The following is a 6,323-nucleotide window of genomic DNA, read 5'->3' as shown; positions in this document are numbered from 1 at the left end:
CACTATAAGTTGGTAATCAATAACAATTGATCTACCATATAAATAACCATAGGAGTGAATTGGTTGGACCTAAACAGAAACCCTTTATCAAATTTGGTGAAATTGTTACTTGTCTTAGTTGTTTAGTTAATTAAGTGTTAAAGTGGTATGTTTAAGTTTCTAGTCTTGTAAAACTAGAGAAAAACCCATTTACTTTTATTACTTTCTTAGTTAAAATTAGTTATTAGTTTAATTTCCGTTCCCTAAGTTCGACACCCTACTTATCCAACTATACCACTAAAAGACAGGTTCACTGCCTTTGTGTGCTTAATTTATCAACTACAAGTAGGAATAAAACCAGTGCATTTTACAAACAACATATATGTTTTGAATGAATGATTGACAGTTGTGGTTTTATTATTAAATTAAAAACAAATTTTTTGGGTCGTTTGAAGTTGGTATCAGAGCCTTGGTTTGAGGGATTCGGATACACCCTCAGGTGTGTCTGGACTCAAACTGAGGAACTGGTATAGAAATTTTCAAAAAGGAAAATCAATTTTGTAAAAAGGCTTTGAGCAAAGAAAACAACTTTAGAAAAGTATAAAGAGAAGAACTTCGAAAAGAGAAAAGGGTGTGGTGCATGCAATCAACCGAGCTCAAGTAAGTACCCCAAATTACCCATACAAGTTTATGTTATGATATGAGTTTGAGAACTGAATGATAGACTTGGAATGAGGATCTAGGAAGGATGCCTTATGTGCCTGTTATATGTGTATGGGCTTTATGAATTGCATGCTAGTATAGATTTTTGTTATATGGATAGAATTGCTTGATTGTGTTCTGGTTAGATTTCCTTTTTGTCTGAATGCTACTTGCTTTGTGCTTTGTGGGACTCTGACTGATGTGAGTTAGCCATTAGGTGAATGCGTCATGTCACATGTGACTAGGCTTAAATAATCTCAACGTGTTGGATATGGCCCTATTGCGCAACTCTTGTCTGAATCTAACCGTTGTAAGGACGAGTCCTTTACTCAAAGGATTATCTGACCCTCGTCACATGTGATGGTATTTAGGTAGTGGCTAATTGACATTATAAAGATACCTTCAGTAGGTAAGGACTGGGTGCGGGTTGGAGGTTATCCTAGGGCAAGCTTAGGATGGGATTAGTGCTGGGAGTAGTGTTAGTAGAAGGGACTTGGTGGAGTTGAGGCAATTCTTGAGGAAAGTACGAATAGATGTAGAAGGTAGTATGGGCCCATACTACTGAAAGCAGAGGATCCGTACTCAACTCAAGAAGGGCCAAGATGAGACCAGGAAACTTATAGTTAGTGTGTGATCCCTCGTCAGTAACGCATATTCTAATGGTGGTTATGATATGTTTTTAGCATGGTGACGTTGCGTGAGAGACCAGTGAGCGGATCAGTCGCTTGAGAGGGATCAGACTCAGGATCAGGAGCCAAGTAGCTCGAGGAGTGGATGAGGGAGTTGATATTAGCTAAGATTACGCGCAGTATTCTAGACCAGATTCCTGTGATCTTTGGTTCGGTCAAGGAAGGTATTTTAGAGCTTCTGGATGAGAAGCTGGGGACTTTTCACGCTGAGATGATGGCTCTGGTGGGGGCGCGTACCTTGAAATTCCGAGAGTTTAGAGCTTGTGGAGCTCCAGATTACCATGGGGCCAGGGACCCCATTGCTAGCAGCAGGTGGTTGGCTGAAGTCGCCAATGCTTTCCGTACGAGCCGGTGTCCCGAGGGGGACAAGGTCCGACTTGCCTCGTGTCATCTGAAGGATGGAGCACAGGATTAGTTGGAGGAGGTTGGTCATGCTATTGGAGATGATGCCGCATTGGACGCGATGTCATGGACTGATTTCTCGGCTAGGTTCAGGGCCAAGTTTGCACCAATTGATAAGGTGCAATAGTTAGCACGGGAGTTTCAGGACCTCCAGCAGATTACTGAGACAGTGGCGGAAATCACCGCCAAGTTCAGAGAGAGGGATCTTCTTGTTCCGCAGTATGTCGCGGACGAGGAAATGAAGAAGGCCCGATATAACGAGATGCTGAGGAGTGACATAAGGGAATTTACGAGCAGGTCCAGCTACAAGACGCTAGAGGATATGATTGTTCGGGCCAGGAAAAGGGAGATCGATCTGGAGCACATTAGGAAGAGAAAGTCGGAGGAGGTGCAGGTAGCCGCAGGTTCAGGCAAGAGACCAAGGGGTCGGATGTGATATCGAGGGATTATCAGTGCCGCAATCGTTGTGGAAAGTGTGGCAGGACGCACGAGGGTGCGTGCAGGGGTGGCAGTGGGGGTGATTCTGGCTGCTTCAAGTGTGGTCCTACTGGTCATTTCAGTAGGGATTGTACTGCTACCACTACTCAGGGGTCAGACTTGATATGTTTTCATTGCAGTTAGAGGGGCCACAAGAAGGCCCACTGCCCGAGTTTGCTTTCGGCAGGACAGGTGATGGCACCTACCCCTGCGACCTTGAGGATCACGGACGGCCGTCAGGGCTGAGCAGAGGTGCTTGCGGTGGGGAGCAGGGCTTTCAAGTTGTCTACAGTGGAGGCGCGAGCAACATTGGGCATTGCGGGTGAGTATCTTTTGATTTCAAGTCAATTTTATTCTTGATTATATTCTTATGGTACTGCAATTATGTTAAGTGAATGTATGTGATGATTTTTCCTGTCGTGTTCAGATTATATGCCATCTGCATACGATGGGGTTTGGTCGATATTTCATAGTAGTACCCTCTTTTCTAGCTGGTTCTTAAGATGCAGTCGCAGTAGCAGGTATGAGTGGGGTTTGGGAAGGGCCTTATTAGTTTTCAAGAGTGGTTCAGTATTGGAGTCGGTTGTTACTAGTAGTGGTAAGTGTAGGATGTTAGCAGACTGACCTCTTTTGATAGAGAAAAGGATCGGGAATCCTTCTTAAGTTGCGGAATGTAGGGGTCTAGTCTAATAGAAGTGGGGTAGAACTATTCCAGAAGTCAAGATCGGGAGTAAGTGTAATTTGGAATGCCTTCTGATAAGTAGTCGGCGGTTAAGACAACATGGAGAGTGGGGTAAGGTTGCGGGGTAGCCGCAACATTGTTAGTAGCTAATAGAGGAGTGTGGGAGAGGGCCTATATCTCCTAGTTAGTGGAGTTTGGGCGAGGCCCGTATCTCCTAGTTAGCATGATAGAAATCAGGAAAGGTTCGTTCGCTGAGATCTGTAGGGAGTTAGCCTGCATAGCTCTAGAGAGGTGAGACCTTAGGAGAGGCTGCTTCAAGATATAATTGGGTGAGACCTGTGGGCGAGGCCCGTATGTTTGTAGTAGTGCGAGTGGGACCTGGTAGAGACCTTAGGGTCAAGATAGGGGATTGAGGATCCCGGGACTTGTAGTGCCGGAGTGGCAGGATAGATAGAATGGTTGTAGATAGCTGAAGTTTCCTCGGAAGTCGCTAGGAGCGACTGAGAGATTGTGCTGGGGGTAGTAACCAGTGGGAGTTGGATAACCTAGTTATCAGTAGATTAGTTGGGACCAGGGTAGTCTCGGTTCATCCGGAAGGTGGATAAGGGATAACACAATCTTAAGACAAGGACAGTGGTGATAAGAGAGGTATGGTATGGAGCAGCTAGTTGACCGGGGAGTGCAACGCCTCTCACAACAGGGTTAAATAATCTCACAGGGAAGGGTTTGACCCTGTTGCGTAGCTCTCGTATGAGTCTAACCTTTTCAGGGATGAATCTTTTACTCGAAGGATTATTTGATCCGTTCGCTGGTTTGGGTGCTCAGCACTAAGTTGTAGTAGTAAAAAGTATTCAGTGTGTATTAGCAATAGTGACCAGCACTGGGAGTGGTTGGAGTAATGGGTACCGTGAAGGGTATGTCGTTTACAGTGATAGAGGAGGTGGTTAGTTATGGAATGTTGCCTTGGGAAAGCTAGTAAACGCGCAAGGAAAAAGGGGTGAACCCCTAGGATGTCCAACATAAGTACTCGGGGAGTACCGGAAGGATTGTCAGTTGAGTAAGTTGTGTTCTCAGGATTGATGGGGATTAGAGTGCACTCGAGGTTATTATTTACAAGGACTAGTTTTGGCCGGAATGATCAGACAGAAGGCCATTAGAGGCAGTCCTCCGAGGATTGGATTGAGCAGGTGAAGTGAGTATCGGGCAGGAAGGGTGTGAGCAGATTGCAGGATAGTTGGCCGTAGCAGAATTCAAGGACGAAGTCTAGTTTAAGTGGGGGAGAGTTGTAATGCCCTGTTCTAAATTATTCATTCATGGAATTTCATAAGCCAAGGCTAGGGGCGTTTTGGTCCTTTATGAGTCTTAGAGCAATTATTTGAGAAGGTTTCGCGCAGGGGTGTGTTGCTAGAAGCGTGGGGCTTCTCTCCACCTTTCCATGGATAAAAAGTTCATCGGAAACGGATCTAGAATGAAGAAGTTATGAAACTTTGAAGATATTGGCAATAATGGCCCTTATGGAGAAAAGTTCGCATGGAAGGCCATGCATGCAATTTGGAACGCGCGTGGGTACGCCCAGCGTAATAGCGTGCATGGTCGCGGGTGCACGGAGGCGTACGCCCAGTGTACGCTCAGCTTTACTAAAACCCTAATTTGGGGCTGTGACACTATAAAAAGGAACATTATGCTCAAAGGAGCCAGCCCCATCTCATCCTTAGGCAGTCTCCATGAAACCCTAACCCTCCTTGAGTGTTATTGAAACTTTGGTGGCCATTAAGTGAGTATTTGGGTGTTATAAACCCATTTCAAAGCAAGATAAGAGATTAGCAAGGTGGTGGATCGAAAGGGAAGTTGTAGATCTGAGATTTTGGTTCCATTTCGGACCATTGTGAGGTATCAAGTCTGAAACTTTCCTTAAGTATGCTTAGATCTATGTTAATGGAAGTTTTAGGTCTTTTGGTTCCAAGATTCGACCTTTATGTCACAACTCGCCTTCTAGATACAGGGTTGCCACCCTTAGTGTCATATGAGACCCATAAATAGTAAAGTTTCAACCTTTAGGGCTCATTTATGCCCATGCATGAGATCTATCCCTTGGAGTGAAAGCATGTTGTCACCTTTTTAGTTTGGGCTTTTTTGGTGGATTGCAAGTCACCAAGTTAGTGACTTTATGAATTAAGATATGGAATAAGACTTGGATCTGAGTTTGTAGCCTATGAATCGGAGTATTAAGAACTTAATAGAATATTGGCTTAACAGGGCTGTATACTGGGCGTACAAGGAGGTACGCAGGACGTACAAGCCATCAGCCAGTACGCTCAGCGTACCAAGGAGTATGCCCCGCGTACTCTGCCAGTTTGGGTTTTGAATAATTAGGCCTCGGTGTGGGCTGTGTTTTGGATCTTGGGTCTTTGGGCCATGGTTGGCCATAGGAGTCAGTGAATATGGGCCAAGTATATGTGTTGGGCTTAGGGTAAGGCCCAATAAAGAGATTGGGCCCAATATAGCAAATTAGGCCATTAATGGGCCACTAGTGGGCTTGGGAAGCTTGTCTAGTGTTGGGCCTTTAAATTATGCTTTGGGCCTTAGTTATGGACCAAATTGGGATACAGATAAAATGGTCATATAACCCTGAGAAGGACTATTGAATTGGGCTAAGTGATTTTTTTGATCTTGGTAGCCTGGGGAGCCGAAGGAGCAGCAGTTCGGGTATTGGCAGATAGCAGCGTGAGGGATATCGGCAAAGTTTCAACAGTACAAGGTGAGTCTCCTCGCTGTATGAATGGGTCTATGGCCACAATGTCGGCCCCTTTAGTTATGAGTAGGAAGACCCGAGGGTTAGCCCAAGGCATTGTATGCTAGTATGATATTCCGGACCAAGGTCCGATGTCGGGCAGATGCCTAAGGAATGTTTGCATGTTAGATTATACTTGGTGTCTGTGTGATACTTGTATGTGCCTAGTAGGGAGGTGAGTGTAGGCGAGGTCCCGTATCTCATCACTAGCAGAGTATGGACGGGGTTATGTATCTCATTAGTTGTAGAGCAGGGGCGAGGCTCGAGATAGGAGGAAGGTGAGTGTGGGCGGGGGCCCGTATCTCACTAACAGCAGCAGCTTGGACGGGGTTCCATGGCTTACCAGTAGCAGGACAGGGGCGAGGCCCAAGATAGGCGAGGCCTTAGTACAAGAATACAGTAGGGTATGTTCAACCTATGTGTTATGTGCTAGGGTTATATGTTCATATGTGTTTAGCGGGCGGGGCCCAGAGACAGGCGGGGCCTAAGAGAAACAGATCTATATACCGAGCGGGACTCAAAGCCAGGCGGGGCCTGGGATCGGGCGGGGCCCGATGTAGCGGGTGAGGCCCGAAGTAGCGGGCGTGGCCCGGTGCTTGCA

The sequence above is a fragment of the Lactuca sativa genome, chromosome 2 (assembly GCF_002870075.4).
Source record: "Lactuca sativa cultivar Salinas chromosome 2, Lsat_Salinas_v11, whole genome shotgun sequence".
NCBI lineage: Eukaryota > Viridiplantae > Streptophyta > Magnoliopsida > Asterales > Asteraceae > Lactuca > Lactuca sativa.
Note: the sequence above shows the minus strand (reverse complement) of the source record.